General features: G+C 37.5%; 1 protein-coding gene across 3 annotated transcripts in view; it reads left to right on the top strand.

Moving 5' to 3' along the window:
- Window positions 1-21,074, top strand: part of LOC150088086 (nardilysin-like) — a 569,173-nt gene that overhangs the window by 281,429 nt on the left and 266,670 nt on the right. The gene's annotated exons all lie outside the window — the stretch shown is intronic.

The raw sequence follows: 21,074 nt of genomic DNA, 5'->3' as shown, positions 1-21,074 counted from the left end.
TCTTCATTTTTGTAATTATATTAACACATTGCAGTTCTGTGTGGGAGGAGAGAATTATATATAATACATGAAAGCCTAATAGGTCCTTTACACAGAATAAAAGTAGATGAATAAAAAGTTCTTTTGCTTCAACATTTTAAATAAACTGTTAGAGGGGATGGACAGATGAAATTGGAAATGTGCATGTTTTTTTTTTTTTTTTGTTGGCTGATACTGTATAAGCTTGTTTTATTGCATCATTTGCTACCAATACTACTCTACTGATTTTAATAATAACTTAGCACCCGTGTTTTCATTGTGCACATTAGAAGTTGGGGTGGCAAGCTTCTTTGTAGCTATGATTTTTTATGCTCTAAAGCAGTGGTGTCCAACCTTTAGTCTGCGAATAATTTTTATAAGGCCTGCTCTGAAAGGGAACTAAAACAGCATCGATTGTCACTGCGTGTACAAGCATGCAAGCATCCAGCTCGACTATATCAAACATGTACATGTGGTTCAGTGCAGTCATGTGTACGCTAAATACAGTTATGTATTTTGATATAGCTTGTTCATTGCATTGAATTAATTATTAATTTGTATTTAATTAAAAAAAATCATTCTTAAAAATGTTCCAAAAGGGGAAAAATCGATTTGGAGTGTTGTGTTTTTGATCCAAGGTGAATTGAAGACTATTTCTTCATTGATTACCACGAAAAAGCAGTGTGTTTGGTGTGTTAGGAGACTGTGTGAGTTTTTAAAGAATATAACTTAAAATGACACTGATTCCAATCATAAATCTTATGATCAATATAAAGGCATGCTGCGAAAAGGAAAGTGCTCAAAGTTACAAAACAAATTAAGAAAACAACAAAACATACTGAAAACTTATCAGTCAAGAAATTTAAATGCTGTACGTGCCAGTTATCAAGTTGCACATTTGATCGCTTTTGAAAGTAAACCGTTCAGTGTTGGTGAATTTGTTAAGTGTTGTTTGTTAAAAGTTGTGGAAGAAATTTGTCCGGAGAAACGAACAATGATACAAGACATTAATTTGTCTCGACAAACAGTTATGCGAAGAGTAGAAGATATTGGAAAGAATTTGGTTGAACAACTTTTGGAAAACATAAAACAAATGAAATGTTTTAGTGTGGCACTGGGTGACAATACTGATGTAAATGACACAGCCCAACTTCTCATCTTCATATGTGGAATTAATGGTAATTTTGTACCAGTTGAAGATTTAGCTGATCTACAGAGTATGCACCAACAACTACAGGTGAAAATCTTTTTGAAAATTTTTGTCAATCTATTGAAAAGTTAGGATTAAATATTAAAAACCTGGTAGGAGCCACAACTGGCAGTGCAAAAAATATGACTGGTAAAAAAATTGGGCTTATGAGTAGAATAACCAAGAAAATGATAAATATCGGAGCTGAAACTCTGATTGGAGTTCACTGCATTGTGCATCAAGAAGCTCATTATGGGAAAGTATTGGATCTCCTACACGTTATAAATGTGGTTATTTCAAATATTTCAAGTGTAAATTTTACAAGATCGTGTGGCCTTAAAGTGGCTGTTAGTATTAGTAATGGCCGCATGGTGCAAGAAAGCCTATGGCTTATGCTGCACCAGACAAAAAAAAAAAAAAAAAATATATATATATATATATATAATAATAATAATTAATAAAAGAAAAAGAAATTAAATCTATCATCCTATGCGCTTCCCTGACCCAAAGGTACCATCCAGATGACCTTTGAATTTCTCCCCAAACTGTCAGCCTCTACCACCCATGTAGGCAACTTATTCCAGTAATTTATAACTTGCTGGCTAAAGTAAAACTTCATGCAGTCCAATCTAAACATTTCCCCCTGTAACTTGAATTTATGTCCACCAGTTCTATCATCATTTATAATCTTGTCCGGATTTATAATCTTGAAAATTTCGTCCTCATTCATTTTACTGATGCCTCTCAGAGCCTTAAACACCTCAATCAAATCTCCTCTAAGGTGTCTAGTTTCCAAACTCTGCAACCCACATATTTGAAGTCTTTCTTCATAAGGACGCCCTTTTCCGATCTCACCAGGTGAATTACCTGTCTTTGCACCCTTTCAAGAAGCTCGATGTCTTTCTTTAGGTGTGGTCTCCATACTTGAACACAGTATTCCAAGTGTGGTCTAACAATAGCCTTATATAATGGGATTATCACGTCCCTATCTCTACTTGCAAAAGTTTGATAGATCGATAAGACACCACGGGCCTTCCTTGCAACCTGTTTACAATGCTCAGAGAATTTCATGTCTGACCGTATCGTAACAACCCCTTTCCTCCAGTACTGGGTTTAGTTGAACTTCACCAAGTGAATAAGTTATTTTGGGATTACTGTTTCCCAGGTGTAATACCTTACACTTTGTTGGATTAAAGCATAGCTGCCATTTTTCTGACCATTCCTGAAATCTGTCTAGGTCTCTTTGAAGAAGCTCAGCTTGACAGTGATCATTAACTACTCTACCAATTTTAACATCATCTGCAAATTTAGACATCACGCCTTCTATCCCTTCATCGATGTCATTTATGAAAATTAAAAACAACAGTGGTCCTAATACTGATCCTTGGGGAACCTCACTTCTTACATCTGAGGAATAGCCATTTATCACAACCCTCTGCCTCCTGCCCTGAAGCCATCCTGCTATCCATCTAAGGATTTTCCCAGTGATTCCAACCTGTTCCAGCTTATAAAGAAACCGCTCATGTGGGACTGAGTCAAAAGCTTTGCTGAAATCTAAATATACAATGTCGAAATTATTCCCTAAATCCAGCTCGTGAGTGAACCTTTTAAAATAGCAAACCAGATTTGTTAAACATGATTTTTCCTTTACAAAACCATGCTGAGTATCCTTGAGAATTTCAATTCGATCCAAATGATCCCTTGATCGTTGCCTCCATGATTTTCCCTATCACTGAAGTCAGACTGACAAGTCGATAATTTCCCACTTCACTCTTAGAGCCACCCTTATGTATGGGAGATACATTGGCACTTTTTCAATCCAAGGGAATCTCCCCAGAGTCTAGTGATGCTCGCATAATTAACCTCAATGGTTCAATGCATTCACTTGCCGCCTCCCTTAAGATAATTGGGTAAAAAGATTATAGGGTATATTCCATCAACTCCAGGAGCCTTACTGGCCTGTAGGCTCGAAAGTTTTTTCATTAAATAATCTTGCAAAATTTCAGTAATCATTAATTACATATTTTTCAACTTGGCTCCCACAATTTCCCATTGCCACAAAAGGTTTTTCATTTGTAAATATCGATGCAAAATAACTGTTGAGTTCCTCTGCAACGGCAGCTGGTGTATTTAATACTATCTCCTTTCCCTTACGTAAAGGTCCGATCTGGTTTGTCTTGCTCTTCTTGGCATTTATATATGTGAAGAATTCCTTATCCCCCCCCCCCCATTTGCTCCGTTTGCTAGTGATTTCTCATAAACTGCCTTTGCCTGTCGAACCTTTTCTGTGGCTCTATTGCAGGTCATCTTGGAGCTGTTATAGGCTTCAGTACTTTTTATTGCTCCGTAACCTTTCCATGCCACCTTTTTCTCTCAAGTAATGTGGCAACTTCACTATTCATCCAACTTGGAACCCTCCTCGTGGAGTATTTTTTTAATGGTAAATACGCATTCAAGGCATCTGTGATTAATGTTTTAAAAGCATACCACAGTTCAAATGTATTCATTCTCTGTGCGATATCTACCCAGTTAATAGAGGCCATGTAGTACCTTAAGGCATCGTAATTTCCTTTTCTGAAATTAAAACCCATTCCTTTGCCTTTTACTGCTGCTACCTCTCTCATCATCATCCACCATAGAACTCCGTGGTCACTTCCTGCTACTGGTTCCTCTACTGTTAGCCCTGTTATGTCATCTGATTCATGGGTGATGATGAGGTCTAGGGTATTCTTTTCTCTAGTACTTTCCCTGACATGTTGATACAAATAACAGTCTCTAGTTGATTTAAAAATTTTGTCCCCCATGTCGAGTTTCCTTCCCATTTACTCCAATCGATTAGAGGCAAATTGAAATCACCCATAATAAGACATTGACACTTACTTGCCCATTCCATTTGCATGTAGAGGCTTTCGTCATAATCTTCACAATCACCTGGTCTGTAGATTACTCCTACTCGCATTATACCTTTGTTTCCAACTATCTCACACCATACAGATTCTATACTATCATGTGAAACGTCTGAATCCGGGAAAGCTATCGTTGCACTCAGGCTGCTTCTGATAAGAAGCATTACCCCACCACCTCTTCTATCTACCCTATCCTTCCTAAATACATTATACAAGCAGTACTGAAACTCATCATCCCCAATTTCCAGGTGGCACCACGTCTCCGCAAGCCCTATTATGTCCGTGTTACTTGTTTTAACCAGCAGTTCGAATTCGCTCATTTTATTGACGACACTTCTAACATTACTATATAAACAATTAAGACTTACTGTTCTTGTATATTTAAAAACCCTAACACAACTTTAGGCTCTCTTCCCTGGCATTAGCTACCCGCTCACTTGAAACGTTTCTGCCCCCAGAACATCTAGATATGTCCAATTGGGGTAACAGATAAGAACTCTTGATGTATGTGCAAGAGGTACTTTGACCAATATTATCAGATAAACGCATGTCAGTATTACCCACATCCCTCCTAACTAGCAGTTTCCCTGAACCTTTAAGGTATTCTCAATAATACTGGCAAAAACTTTTGCACCACCTTTGTTTAAGCGTATCCCATCTCTACAAAACAAATTCCTTCTACCTACAAGTGTGGGCCATGCTGATAGAAATTTCCCACTAAAGCCTTGCAGAGTCCTTGAGTAAATCCACAAGGCTTTTAACATATAATCCCTCCTATCGTGTCTGGGCAGAATTGCAGACACATAGACATTGTCGCCTAGCTCGCGGCATTTCCTCAGCATGGTCCTGTATTTTTCCAACAAATCGTCAGATCGTGTACGTTTAATGTCATTTGTCCCCACATGAATAATAATATTCTCTTTACCCCCCTTAAAATCTGACAATCTGTTGGTGACATCATTAATAGTTGCTCCCGGCAGACATACCCTGGTTCTACTCCACCTGTCCTTATTACAAAAAATATTCCCCATTTCCCTGACAATGGAGTCTCCTAATAAAACAATGTCCTTTTTAACCAGAGTAGTTTGCACTTGGTTTTTCTGTTTTGAGGCCCTTTTTTTTTTCTGTGTTGAAACATCACCGAATGTTTCAATGCAGAAAAAGGGAAACCAAAACAACTATCAAATATGAAGTGGTTGTTTGATCTTGCAATTCATACATACATTTCTAGTTATTTAAATGCTCTTAATTTAAAACTACAAGGGAAAGGAAAATTGGTCTGATTTGTTTGGTGACATCAAATCATTTTAGAATAAGTTGTTATTATTTAAATCCCAGTTGAGCAAGACAATTTAGTTCACTTTGAATGTTGTGCTAAGCTAAAGGAGAAACACATTTCCAAAGAATCGTTGCCTTTCATTACAATTACTTTTTGACAAGTTTGAAAGTCAATTTTCTGATATCAAATCCCATGAAAAAACATAAGATTTTGTTTGAGAACCCATTCACTTCTATGGCTAAAAACTTCAATCATAGATTGCAACTTGAAATTATTGATCTTCAAGCCAAAATATGATCCAAAAATAAGTATATACACTGCAAAAATAAACTATTTGAATTCTGCAAGGCTTTCCCATCTGAAGATTTTCCACTAATAAAAGAAAATGCCAGGAAATCCGAACATATGTTTGCAAGAAAATTTTTTTCACTCGTAATTTCAAATAAATATTTAAAAAGAAACAGAATAACAGATGAGCATTTTTTTTTTTTTTATGAAAACCCCAAACACGAGAGGTATTAGAACCTATAGTACCGTGTATGGGTTGGAGGTTGAGAAGACGAAAGAAGATATTTGTTGACATTACACTTGAAGTTCTGTACAATACACTGTAATTTTCAGGAAATATGTATGAAGGAAGGTTGTTTCAGAAAACCAGAAAACGGCAGCTGAATGAATAAACGAGGAAGATGAAAAGTTGGTTCTATGAGTTTGAAGTTGGACAGTAAATGGATGTTGGTTGGTGGTGGCACATGTTCGGACAGTTTTGAAAGAGAGAGTGGGAATTATAGAAGCAAATTCAGAACAGTGTCTATGGAAGTATCTGTAGTAAAGGTATGCAGCAGAAACAGTATGTCTATGAGACAGAGAATGGAGAAACTCTGTTAGAGATGATTCATTAATTAACCTAACTGCCCTCTTCTGAATGGAATATAGAAGCCTGAGAGAGGTTTTGGGGGCAACGCCCCAGATGTGGGAACAATATTCCAAGGTAGGGCTCATTTGCAATTTGTACAGAGTGAACAGCTGTTTGAAAGAAAAGTAATACCGAGAGCGAAAGAGAAAACCAAGTTTTTTAGATGCAGAGGAAGCAATATTTGTAATGTGCTTGTGCCAAGAGAGACTAGAAGTCAGGGTAATCCCCAAAACAGATATATCGTCTTGCCTAGAAATCGGAGTGTCACCAAAGATAAGCATAGGAGCAGAAGAATCCTTTTTGCGAGATATAAGGCAGGACTGAGTTTTGGAAGGATTGAAATCAACTAAGTTGTCTTTGCCCCACTGGAGAATTACCTGAATATCAGCATTTAAGGAATTAATTGCAGATATTCGAGAAGTTGAAGCTGATTGAGCAGGGCAAGTTTCTCAAACTTGAAAGTGGAATTCAATGTGCTATCATCAGCAAAACTATGGATAGGATTTCCGATCAGTGAAAGAAGGTCATTAATTTACAAGCAGAAAAGAATGGAGGGAAAGAACTGAACCTTGGGGGACACCAGCATTTGTAGTGAAGTTAGAAGATGGAGAGCCACCCTCTGTGAGCGGTCAGAGAGAAAACTGGATAACCAGTTACAAAGAACAGTTGGCAAACCATAAGATGGAAGCTTGTTTAGAAGATCTTTTTGCCAAACACAATCGAAAGCCTTTGAGTTGTCAAGAGCAACCGCTTGTGTTTCACCAAAATTTTCCATTGAAAATGTCCATAAATTGGTAACATAGGCCAGAATATCACCTGTGGATCGACACTGATGGAATCCATACTGACGATCGTTGATCAGACGGAAGGTTTCTAGATAGTTTAAGAGTTGACGGTTAAGTGATTTCTCCATTACTTTAGAAAGAGTAGAAGTAATTGGATGGGAGGGATTTGTCTTTTTTTTTTTTTTAGGTACTGGCTGGATATGAACAAATTTCCAAGCAGAAGGAAAAACACCTTTGGAATAAAAACAAATAAAGGTGGCATAGAACAGGAGTAAGTTCAGGAGCGCAGATTTTAAGAACAAGTGGAGAAATACCATCAGGACCTGGAGCTCCATTAAGAAATACCATCAGGACCTGGAGCTCCATTAAGAAATACCATCAGGACATAATCTTCATTATGTATTGAGATTGGCGTCACAAATTTGCAACCAAATTTTGAACAACTATTTAAAAATATCCAGTCTCAATCATCTCATTAAATGTTATTGTGTAATTGTACTTAATAAAATTTTTGAATATTTCAATTTTAGGTTTATCATTATATTTATTTATTCATCTTAATATTGAAAAGCAGTGATCCTTTTCAGGTTGTAAATTTTCTAAAATGAGCATTTAAAAGCAAAAGTAAAGTGTTTTTTTTTAAACAAAAGTGAAGTATTTCAAACAGAAACAAAAGTAAAGTATTTAAAAAAAAAAAAAAAGTAAGTCATGATTTTATAATTTTAATAAAATCTAAAAAATAAATCACTGACAGATTTGTTGCACATAAAAGTGCTGGGAATTTGCATTTTTTTAATATATAGCTTGAAAAGAAAAAAGCAGTAACATTAAAACAGAAACTTCCTTTTACGAGTAACAAGATATAGAAAATGTGACGCAATTTTTACTCGAGTCACTCTGTGCGGCCCGCGAAACAAATCTAACTTTGAATACGGGTCCCATATGGGAAAAGATTGTACACCACTGTTCTAAAGAAAAGTTTCAAAAGCTTTTCTATAGGTTCCATTACTATAGAGAAGTATAACCAAGGTCCAGAAAGAAGACTCCTGGGTATCAAACAATCTCACTACCAAACAACTCTTTGTGCTGTATATAGAATGTTTCTCCAAGAAATAGTCCTTGTTTAGTTCTAAGCATGTTTCTTCACTTTACATCAATACAATAATACAAAGCAGATTTTGCCATAAGAGAACTGTCCAGAAAGGAAACACCTTTCTTTTCTCCGCACACCCCCCCCCCCTTTTTTTTTTTTACTAACCAGTTTATGCTGTTTGGTCACTCTAGCAGCACTACTCCTGCCTTTCTGTAGCAGTGGGACCAATAACCAGGATGAAATAAATTTTTCTTCCAGTGCCTCTCATCCAAGTGGCATTTAAGTGCAAAACCTTGCACAATGCAGATTCTCTGTAACCTGCTAATGATGAATTGTCCATCATGGGATTTATTTGCTGTCATGAAGTCTGTATGTTACTGACTCCGGAACCACCTCTTCCCCCAAGGCATCTTTGCCAACCCCATTTGGGGTAGGATTTTCTACTGCCTTCTGCTGGTCTGGGCTGTTTTCCAACTCAGGCAAGATCTTTCTTGCTTATGATGGCTCTACTTCTGCTGATGCCTAGGTGTGCTTTACTATTGCTTGGAATCCAGAGGTCTTTTGTCTCCTTATGTTCTTTCAGAACTTTGTGCAGCCTTACTACAGGAGCCTTATTTGCCGACTCCTCGGTATCCCAGGAGTGGAAATATTATTGTGACTCCTTCCTTGGTGTGGGATCTTTTTCTCAATGGCAGTTCTGAATGCCATTGTCTATCTATGTTTTGTATTGTCTGTCTTTTCCACAATCCACTTGTGGATTTCCTATAGTTGGGAGGAACCCTTCTTCAGGGTTACCTCCCTAGTATATATATTTTTTTTATTCTACATTTGCCAGGGGATGTCTCTCCTAATATCTCCTATATGCCTTCCTTTTCTATCCAAACTCTTCCTGCTATTAACTTCCCTTTCCTTTCCTTTCTCAAGGGCTTGCTTGTACACTTGCTTTGGCAAAAGTGCAGGCAATCCAGCCAGCAATACTTTGCAGCAGTAACAGCAGAGTGAATGGCCTACGTCTTTGTAGCAGGGACAAGAACTAGCCATAGAACACAAAAACAATGCTACACTAAACACAAACCCTACATACCATTCACAAATGACTTAGCAGTGTTCATTTTTTTATAGTGACATTTGGTAGGTTTGTGGGATGCCTCTGGCACTACCCTGACAAGTAATACGATGTCTCTATGTCGTAAACTCATGAAAACTTACCGGTTCATACTCAAAATTGATCCTGGATTTCCAAAAATATGGGAATCCAGTCTCATGTTCTATAAAACATTGAAAAAACAGAATTAAAAAATTAAATCTCCCATGTGTCTTGTATGTCATCTTACTTACTTGAGACAAGCTTCTAAGCACACAGTTACCTTTTAAATTGTGAAAGAACTTAGTTATTAGACTAAGTACTTTTACAGTTTTAGAAGATGGTCTTGTCTAGAAATCTGAGTGTCATCAAAGGTGAGCATAGGTGCAGTAAACTCATGTTTTCAAGAAATAAGACAGGACTGAGTTTTAGAAAAAGTTAAGTTTTCTTCACCTTCTTGGAGAATTATGCATATAAGGAATTTATGGTGTATATTGGAGTAGTTGAGGCTGTTTGTGTGCCACAAGGTTTCTCAAACTGAAAGATGAAATGTAGCTTACTATCATTGGCAGTACTGTGGTTAAGGTTTGCGGTCAGTGGAAAAAGGTCATTAATATACAAGGGAAAAAGAGAAGAACACTGAATTTTTGAGAACACTGGCCTACCACAATGCCCAATCATGGCAGGATCCTGTATTCCTTACATTACAAGGATAATACAGCTCTAAAACAGTGTTTGTAGGCCATCCACTAGATAGTCCACTGAACCTATTGGTAACTCTGAAGTAGCTTTCTAGTGTACAATTTTGTTGCCTCTACTTTGCCAGTTAGTGACTGGAGGGAGTCCAAGTAGATTGCCATTGTTGAGGTCAAGGAGATGAGTTCATTTTTGCTGTGTGTGTACACCATATCCAAAAATTTCATTAATTCATGCATGTTCCCTCCACTTTTACTTTATCTACTAAATGCATTATCAATAGTCTAACTAAAAGAAGAAAACTTATCTGCAAAAAAAGTTTAAGCCTTCCAAAATCTTCCTAATTTATATCATAAATATTGTGGCTTCACTTCCAGTTTCAGTGATGTCCATTTTTCACCTACAATCTGCCAAGCTCCACTGGCTCCTTTGACATAGCTAAATCATCGGTTTAAGTATTTTAAGTTTTTAAGTAAAATCAGTTAAATTGTTAGTGCCTCGCAACTAGAAGTTTTCTGAACCATTTAACTTTGCCTTGATCATCAACAGATATTCTTGTGCCCTTCTCTGAAGTTTCTCCCATCTCTCTGAAAAAAAAGCCCCTTCTCTTAATAAACATAGGCTATTCTGATAAAAATTCTATCCACCGAACCTTGTATAATCTCTTCATGGTTGATTTAGCTCATATCATGCCTTGGCAAAATTCTAGATACCTTTAAAGCCCTAACTCATAGATTTTTCTAAACATGTTTACCAGGGGCAAAGGTTGATGATGTTGTAAAGCGGATATCATCTTTTAAGGGCACAAAAAGGTGATATAGTTGTAAACGTTGGCACTAATGATATTAAGAGTAGGAGACCGGCAGAATTACTTAACAAGTACAGGTCACTGTTGAAAAAAGCGGTGAATTAGGGTTCAATTTGAAAGTGTCTGCAATTCTGCCCAGACACGATAGGAGGGAGTATATGATGATCAGTTCGATCAGTTGTCGATCAGCCTTGTCGATCAGTTCGGCCCTGGAAAGATTGTGCAAGGCTCAAGAGGTAGAATTTTTTTCAACCTGGTCTGTACTTGTTAACAGGAGAGACTGCTTCTACAGGGATGGGATACACTTAAATAGAAAGGGTGCAAGATTATTTGCTGATGCTATTGAGGCAGTGTTAGGTGGGTCGGAAAACTGCTAGCTTTGGGGGGATAAAAGGACTAATACATTAACAGTAGCCACTGGCAGAGGTGAAAGTGATTCTTGCATTGCTTCTATTGGAATGAGCAAAGTTTCAAAGTTCCAAGTTACAAAGGAGGTTAGGCAGGCGAAGCCAGAAAAACAAGATGCAGGATATTTCAGAGACTACTGGGAGTCATTGCGGTACAAGTAAACACATGGGTTGTGTTAGGGTAGCTAAGAATAGGAACAGATGCATGTATACTTGCATGTACACCAATACTAGGAGTTTGGTAAATAAATTTGATGAATTTGAGGTATTGCTCAAAGCATCAAAGGCGGATGTTGTTGGGATATCAATATATATATATACACAATCAATACAACGTCTACAGAAAGGATAGACAGGATAGGAAGGAAGGAGGGGTTATGCTATAAGTTAAGAAACACATAAAATCCAAGGAAGTGAAGCCAGTCGACATCGCTGAACAGTGCAGTGTCGAGTCAGTTTGGTGTGACATAAGCATTGGGAGATAAAAATTGAGAGTAGGAATGTGCTATAGGCCTAATTACTCTGATGAGTATAATAAGAAACTGTACAGGGAAATAGAGTGGGCCAGAAAATCAGAGTCTTATAATGGGGGATTTTAATTTCCCAGATATTGACTGGAATTTGTGGGTTGGTCACTCGCACATTAGCAAGGCTTTTGTGGATTTATTGGATGATTGTTTTCTACATCAGCATGTTCGGGAGGCAACTAGAGGGAGTAATACTCTTGATTTGATTATCAGTAGTGATTCTTCATGCATTAAGGATCTGCAGATAAAGGAATCACTAGGTGGCAGTGATCACAGTGTGCTGAAGTGGGATTTACTCAAAGAGGTAACTACCATCATTGGTAAAGGGAAGGGTTATTGCTTTCGTAAAGGCGACTACGATGGTCTGAGACAGTATTTAAATTCTATAAGTGGGACCAACTCATGATGTTACCAACAGCAAATTCAAAATGGGAAGCATTCAAAGAACTTATCTTGGAAGCTACTAGGCTTTACATACCAACTAAGAAATATTGTTCACGGTTTAGGCCTAAATGGATGTCAGATGAACTAATGAGACATATGGCAGAGAAGAAAAATGCATGGGATACATATAAATTAACACGTGACACAGAAGATTATGATAGATATAAGTTGATCTGTAACCAAGTTGCAAAGGAGGTTAGACAGGTGAAGGCAGATTACGAGAAATCTTTGGCAAAGGATGCAAAGAAAAACAGCGAAGAGTTCTTTACTTATGTAAACTCTAGAGGGAAGGGGATGAATCAGATTGGCCCACATGATATTGATGGTTCAACTGTTGATGATCCTGCTCAGGTAGCTAACAAGCTAAATGAATATTTTGCATCGACATTCACGCATGAGGAGTTATTCAGTGATGGGAATGCCAGAGGTGTATTCAACTCTGGCAGTAAGCTAGATAATCTTGTAATAACTGAGAGTAAAGTGGAGGAGAAATTGTTGAAGATAAACACAAGAAAGGCACCTGGTGTGGATGGGATCTGCCTCCTCTAATATAACCAGTTATATTAGAGGAGGCAGCAAAGGAAGTAAGCAAACCCTTAGCCATAATTTTGAGAGCTTCCTTGGACTCAGGGAAGGTACCCATAGACTGGAGATGTGCAAATGTGACCCCAATTCATGAAGGAGGATCAAAGGCTGACACAAGTAATTATAGACCTGTGAGTTTACTTCTGTTCCAGGAAAATTAATGGAGGCACTGGTTAAAGAAGCACTGCAGGATCATCTAGACAAGACTTCAGTTATAGCTCAGACACAGCATGGTTTTGTTAAGGGGAAGTCTTGCCTGACCAATTTGATTGGATACTATGATGCAGTCACAAAGGAACTGGATGCAGGGAATAATTTTGATATTATATACTTGGATCTTAGAAAGGCTTTTGATACTGTTGCACATGGAAAACTGATGCACAAATTGGAGCAGTGTGGCATTGGAGGCAAATTGCTGCTATGGATAAAAGGGGTAGTTGAGGGGGAGAAGACAGAGAGTGGTAATCAATGGACACTGCTCATCGTGGACTAATGTTATTAGTGGAGTCCCTCAGGGTTCAGTGTTGGGTCCATTATTGTTTTCTGTATTTATAAATAATATTGATGATGGTATATCAAGCTTAATGTCCAAGTTTGCAGACGATACAAGTGTTGGCCAGATTTTTAAGGACACTACGGATGCTATGCTGCTGCAACAGGATCTGGAAAGGTTGAGCAGATGGGCTGAGAGGTGGTAAATGAAGTTTAACATTGACAAATGTAAAGTTCTACATATGGGAAACAGCAACCCCAGAGCAACGTATCAACTCTGTGGTACTACACTGACATTGGTAGAGAATGAAAAGGACCTGGGGGTAATTGTGCAGGCAGATATGAAGTTCTCTGAGCAGTGCAGACGGGCTGCAAAAGTAGCTCATGGTGTCTTGTCAATGATAAACAGGAATTTTTCTAGCAGGGATAAGGAGGTGATTATTCCGTTGTATAAGGCAATGGTCAGGCCACACCTTGAGTACTGTATACAGGTCTGGAGGCCTCATTTCAAGAAGAATGTAGAGCTGCTGAAACAAGAAGGGCAACAAGATTAGTGAACGGAACAAAGGGTTGCTCCTATGAAGAAAGGCTTAAGTTTTGTTGCAAATTACAGTGTCTGGAGACTAGGCACCGGCGAGGTGATCTGATAGAGTGTATAAAGCCTTGAGTGGTTTGAGCATGCTCAATGCTGATGGAATTCTTCCTCTTGCTCAGAAAACAATTTGCCTTTAGCCAGCGGGTAGTTGGTTGGTGGAATAGACTTCCATCCCTTGTTGTGGAAGTTGATAGCCTAAATAAATTTAAGGCTCAGCTGAATAGGTATTTCCAACGAACGGAGGGGTTGAATTGGGAGTGTTTTTTTTTTTTTTTTTTAATCTGATGCTGCATAAGCTTGCTTTCTTGCATCATATGCATCTACTGATGCTAATGCTACATCATCTCATACCTGTTAACCTAAACACAACTGCGCAATTATCATAACAAAAACAATCAGTCACAATTTGAAAAGTTTCTAACTTTGTTTATTTCTGAAAAAGTTTCTTTTTTTTTTTTAATTCTGCATGGTCTTTTATCTAATAAATTGCAATACTTATACAATGTAATTTTATTTTTTATAATTAAAAAAATGTAAAAAAATTTGTTTTGATACATGCTATGTTCAATAAAATAAAAGTTTTATTAATGCTGCTGATAATAAAAAAAATATATATATATAAATATGAAACTATTAGTCACTTCCATTTTCCAGTTAAAAATCTGCTAAGCATATGAAAATTCAAACTTGCACATGTGTAAGTTTGAATTGTAGCTTTCTATCATTACAAGAAATATAATCAGTACAATAAACCATTTTAAATTACTAATAATTGTGACAGGAAGTTATTTCATAAAATAATTAAACATAAAACAAAGATTACTTAATTTCAATAGTAGGCATATCAGCCGACAGGTAAGAAACATATATGTTTATGTTGCACTGAATTCTGAAGTAGTAAGATGAAGTGGAAGTCAAAGATAGTAACACAAATCATTGCACATTTGGCAGATTCTTTTGGCATATAATTCCAGGTAAATAATAACTGTTCACTACTGAAATTACTTTAGACAAGTTAGACTTTGCTTATATTTTGATAGGTACTGAAATTTTCAGCCATTAACTTTGAACCAATAATTAATGCAAGCAATATAATTTAAGGATCATCTGTCTAGTCCTGTGCAAGCACCATCGGGTTACATAATGCTTTACATTGCCTGTGCTCAATATCATTAGTACCAACATGCACAATACAGGATTATTCAAAAGTCTCCATACATAGGGAAAATGGTCACTTTTTTAACAAACTGTCACTTTAATCACAAAACATGCTCTACATGGTTGCCATTCTTTGAAAACACATACAGATGCATCTTTCCCACTCATATTGAATTGTATTAATATATCTGGTGTTATGTGCATAATTGCATTTCAAATGCATTCCTTTAGGTGATTCATGTTTCATATCTTTTCCTGGAACACCATGACCTTCAATTGCCCCCAAAAGTAAAAGTTGAGTGGGCTGAGGTCTGGGGACCTCTGAGGCCACTCCACAGGACCACGGTGACCAATCCAGGAACCTGGAACTGCTGATCCGACCATTGATGCCTGGAGATATTGTAATGGGGTGGTGCCCCATCTTGCTGAAAATACACTGGAAATTCTCTGTCCTTGTTTAGCAGGGATGGCATGATTGTGTTTTGCAGCATATTTAGGTACATTTCAGTATTCAGATTTGTGTCAAAGAAAACAGGTCTGACAATTTCGTTTCCCCATATCCTGCACCACACCATCAGTTTTCTTGCACCTTACATCTTTGAGGGACTCATCCAGTGCTGGTTGGTATCACTCCAATGACGTAGGTTTTGGCAATTAACTTCTCCATTAATGTGAAAATTGGCTTCATCAGTAAGAAGATTCCAGATGAGAAGTTTTCATCACCATCCAATTTGTTTACTGCCCATTCGCAAAATTCCATCTGCCTATCCAGGTCATCTTCACTAAGACGCTGCAACATTTGCATTTTGTATGGATGCCATTTGTGCTTTTTCATGATGTGGACGATACTTGATTGGCTTACACTGCTTTCTGCAGACAACCGTCATGTAATTTTTTGGGGCCTCTTTGTAAATTCTGCCAGCACCATGTTAGTTGTGCCTTCATTGGTGGATGTTCGTGGAGGACCACCGCTTGTTTGGTCAGTAACACTTCTGGTCTTTCTGAACTTCTCAATAAGTTTGGCAACAGTGTCTTGTGTGATGTGCTTGCCATGTTTCCTGTTAAATTCCATTGCAACCTTGCGATATCTTCCTGACCTGGCCAAGAGAATGATTTTTATATACTCTTCTCTACTTAGATAGTATGAAACTCTTCTCTACACAAAAGCATTTTAGAAGGGTACCCAAAAACAGAAAAAAAAGAAACATTATTTCCTATGTATGGAGACTTGAATCACCCTGGAATATCATCATCCTTTGTGCCATGTCCTAAAATGGTTGGGTCATTAGAGGTGTCTAGTTATGAGGGAAAATCATTGCTACAACATTGCTGTCATTACTTTGCACTTCATACACATTTGGATTGCCCATTGCATTGTTAAAAATTAGCAGAGCTTTCCTCAGATGTTTTTATTTCTATTAGAGGTCTTTTTAGAGATGGAACAAATTCAGAGTGTAACAAACTATTCAGTTAATTCCCTATTTATCCAACCTTTGTAGAGAACAGGAAGTGAGCAATTCTTGTAAGCTCACAGTGTCTGTGAGTTTTCTGGCTCCAATATACATAATTTTGGCTTCCAGTGGAATTCTCATAAGGCTTGAGCATCACTTGCTTTTTGTTGCTGCAGGATCTTCATTTTTATGAACTAAAGTTTTCTTTTGGTAAAACTGTCCAAAGTAGCCATTCTCATCACCATGTAAGCTAGTTTAGGACTGAAACCCAATTCAGTTATTTTTTTAATAAATTTTCACTGAAAATGAAAATATTTTGTGGTGGAATATCATTAGAAAGCTTTTTGTGGTGGAATATCATTAGAAAACTTTTTGTGCCTTGTAGGCAAATAACTGATCTGTATCACTTTTTCAGTTTGTTTTTTTTCTGCTGCCATTAGTTTCATCACTTCATCTGATGTCCATTTAGGCCTATAGCTTAAAGAGTCTTTCTTAGTTGGTATGAAAAGCCTAGTAGCTTCTATGATTAATTTCTTGAACGGTTCTTTTTAGAATTTGTGGATGATAATATCAGATGGTCCCACACTGTAGAATTTAAAAACTATTTGAAATCACTGTAGTTACCTTTACGAAAGCAAAGACCACTCCCTTTACACCTGATGGTAGTTAATGTTTATGTAAATAATATATGTAATATTATATATAATATATATAATATATATAAATAATATATATAATATATATATAATATAAATAATATATATAATAATATGTAAAAAATAATAGAGCAAGCTTATCTGCGAAAAGATCTAAACCTCCCAAGGACTTCCTAATTCATTTCACAAATATACGTGGTCTCAATTCTAATCTCAACGATGTCCATTTCCACTTGCAGTCTTCCAAACCCCATGTACTTTTTCTGACTGAATCTCAGTTATCAGTTGATTCAACTACTGCTCATCTCAGATGTCCAAATTATTTGCTGTATGATTCCTTTCGCCTCAAAGGTGGTACTTGTGCATATGTCCGTTCTGATATTCCCTGTCAGAGACTTGGCAATTTGGAATCTCCTCTCTTTGATCTTCTCTGGCTTAAAATCTCTCTACCTCATTGTGTAAAATTCATCTGTTGTCTCTACCGTTCTCCCAACTCCACTAATCACTTGGAGCTCTTTGACTTCCTCTCTTTGCAACTTGACTTTCTCCAGTCCAACTTTCCTAACAGTGAGGTAATTTTCCTTGGTGATTTTAACGTTCACAACTCCAGCTGGCTTCCGTTTTCTAGTCACACCGACCCAGCAGGTCGAGATGCTGAGGCTTTTGCAATTACTAATGACCTAGCACAGATTGTTCATTTACCTACAAGAATACCGGACAATCCTAATCATACAGCCAATACGCTTGATCTTTTTCTCACAAACAACCCTTCTAAGTACAAGGTTGAAGTGAGAGGTCCTTTAGGCACTTCAGATCACAACTTGGTGATTGCCTCTTCTCCAATGGAACCATTATCTCATGGCTATTCCCAACCTCGTATTGTTTGGCATTACAAGAATGCAAAATGGGATGACCTGCGAGACTTCTTTTCTTCTTTTCCTTGGTCTGATTACTGTTTCAAAACTCCTGATGTCAACGTTTGCTCAGATCGTGTCAGTGAAATTATTCTTGCAGGAATGGAATCCTTTATCCCACACTCCACTTTAAAATCTCGTCCTTTATCTAAACCTTGGTTTTCCAATAAATGTGCTAAGGCTGTCCAAGAGAAGAACGTTGCATATCGTAATTGGCTTGTTTCTAATTCTTCAGTTTCATTTTCTGCCTACACCAAAGCTCGCAACAATTGTAAAGCAGTTATTAATCAGTCCAAACTAGAGTTTGAACAGGCTAAGAGTAGAAAACTTGCTTCTTGCCCTAATGGTATCCGAGCATTCTGGTCCCTTGCCAAAGCTATTGGCCGCAACTTTTGCCCATCTCTGCTCCCACCTCTGTCCAAACCAGATGGTTCTGTTGTCACTTCAGCCAAGGATAAAGCTGACCTGCTAGCATCCCATTTTTCTTCCGACTCATGTATTAATGATCTTGGTAAAACACCTCCCACCATTCCTAACACGCTCCATTCAATGCCTCCTGTGGTCTTCCGTCAAAAGGATATCAGAAGGATTTTGATGAATCTTGATGCTAAGAAAGCTCCAGGTCCTGATGGTATTTCTCCACTTGTTCTCAAAACCTGTGCTCCTGAACTTACTCCTATTCTTTGCCGCCTTTTTTCACTTTCTTATTCCAAAGGTGTTTTTCCTTCTGCTTGGAAATTTGCTCATATCCAGCCAGTTCCTAAAAAGGGTGACAAATCCCTCCCATCCAATTATCGTCCCATTGCAATTACTTCTACTCTTTCTAAAGTAATGGGGAAATCAATTAACCGCCAACTCTTAAACTACCTAGAAACCTCCCGTCTGATCAATGATCGCCAGTATGGATTCCGTCAGTGTCGATCCACTGGTGATATTCTGGCTTATGTTACCCATTTATGGACTAATTCAATGGAAAGGTTCGGTGAAACACAAGTAGTTGCTCTTGACATCTCAAAGGCTTTTGATCGTGTTTGGCATAAAGGTCTTCTAAACAAGCTTCCATCTTATGGTTTGCCAACTGTTTTTAGTAATTGGTTATCCAGTTTTCTCTCTGATCGCTCACTGAGGGTGATGGTAGATGGCTCTCTGTCTTCTAACGTCTCCACTAATGCTGGTGTCCCCCAAGGTTCAGTTCTTTCTCCCACTCTTTTCCTCTTGTATATCAATGACCTTCTTCCATTGACTGGAAATCCTATCCATAGTTTTGCCGATGATAGCACATTGCATTCAACTTTCCATTTTGAGAAACCTTGTCCAGCTCAATCAGCTTCAAGTTCTCGAAAATCTGCTACCAATTCCTTAAATGCCGATCTTCAGGTAATTCTCCAGTGGGGCAAAGACAACTTAGTTGATTTCAACCCTTCTAAAACTCAATTTTGTCTTATATCTCGCAAAAAGGATTCTTCTGCTCCTATGCTTATCTTTAGTGACACTCCGATTTCTAGGCAAAATGATATATCTCTTTTGGGGATTACCCTGACTTTTAATCTCTCTTGGCACAAGCACATTACAAATATTGCTTCTTCTGCATCTAAAAAACTTGGTTTTCTCTTTCGCTCTCGCCTTTACTTTTCTTCCAAACAGCTGCTCACTCTGTATAAATCGCAAATCCGCCCTGCCATATAATATTGTTCCCACATCTGGGGTGGTGCCCCCAAAACCTCTCTCAGGCTGCTTGATTCTATTCAGAAAAGGACAGTTAGGTTAATTAATGATTCATCTCTAATAGAGTCTCTCCACTCGCTGTCTCATAGACGTACTGTTTCTGCTGCATGAATCTTCTACAGATACTTCCATGGGCACTGTTCTTCTGAATTGACTTCTATAATTCCTGCTCTCTCTTTCAAAACAGTCCAAACACGTGCCGCCACCAGCCAACATCCATTTACTGCCCAACTTCAAACTCACAGAACCAACTTTTCATCTTCCTCGTTTATTCATTCAACTGCCGTTTTCTGGAACAACCTTCCTTCATACATATTTCCTGAAAATTGCAGTCTACAGAAGTTCAAGTCCAATGTCAACAAATATCTTCTTTCATCTTCTGAACCTCCAACCCAAGCACGGTTCTAAGTACTATAGGTTCTAACACTTCTCGTGTTTGGGGTTTACATAAAAAAAAAAAAAAAACCTCCTCAAACATGAAAGGTTTATGTTCATTTTGCAGCCCCTGGGAGCTGTTACCAACCGACAGGAACTTCAAGGTTTCCGTGTTAATTCCTGCTCTCTCTTTCAAAACAGTCCAAACACGTGCCGCCACCAGCCAACATCCATTTACTGCCCAACTTCAAACTCACAGAACCAACTTTTCATCTTCCTCGTTTATTCATTCAACTGCCGTTTTCTGGAACAACCTTCCTTCATACGTATTTCCTGAAAATTACAATCTACAGAAGTTCAAGTCCAATGTCAACAAATATCTTCTTTCGTCTTTTCAATCTCCAACCCAAGCACGGTACTAAGTACTATAGGTTATAATACCTCTCGTGTTTGGGGTTCTCATAAAAAAAAAAAAAAAAAAAAATTTCAAATCAATACACCATGATCACTGCCACATAGTGGTTCTTTTATCTGCGGATTCTTAATGAGCCATCTGTCACTATCATTAAAATCATTATTTTAAAAGAGAAATGGTGAATAAAATTTTTTTGTCTTCTTGCTTAAAACTTCTCCAAATATCTAAGTGTTATGCAGTTTCTCTTGAAGGAACGAGGTGTACAAGGCAGTTTCCACTAAAGGATATTCACTCAGTTTAAGCATTCTACATTTAGTCAGCCCTTGGTTAGTAAATGAAATGAATGAAAACATTTTATCATTTTTTTTATTATTTTTATTATTTTTTATTTTTATGTCATTGTATTCATCTGCTAGTTTGGTTCCAGCTTCTGAGTCAAATTTTAAATTATTACACTTTGTTGAAAGAGGTAATATTTTGTATGTATGCTGACTAATGCTACAGGATATCATAAGCAGTTAAATACAACTATACACAAATACATGTACTGTAATTC

The sequence above is a fragment of the Mastigoproctus giganteus genome, chromosome 3 (assembly GCF_048544385.1).
Source record: "Mastigoproctus giganteus isolate SK-2022 chromosome 3, ASM4854438v1, whole genome shotgun sequence".
NCBI lineage: Eukaryota > Metazoa > Arthropoda > Arachnida > Uropygi > Thelyphonidae > Mastigoproctus > Mastigoproctus giganteus.
This window is presented reverse-complemented; position numbering and strand designations above follow the sequence as displayed.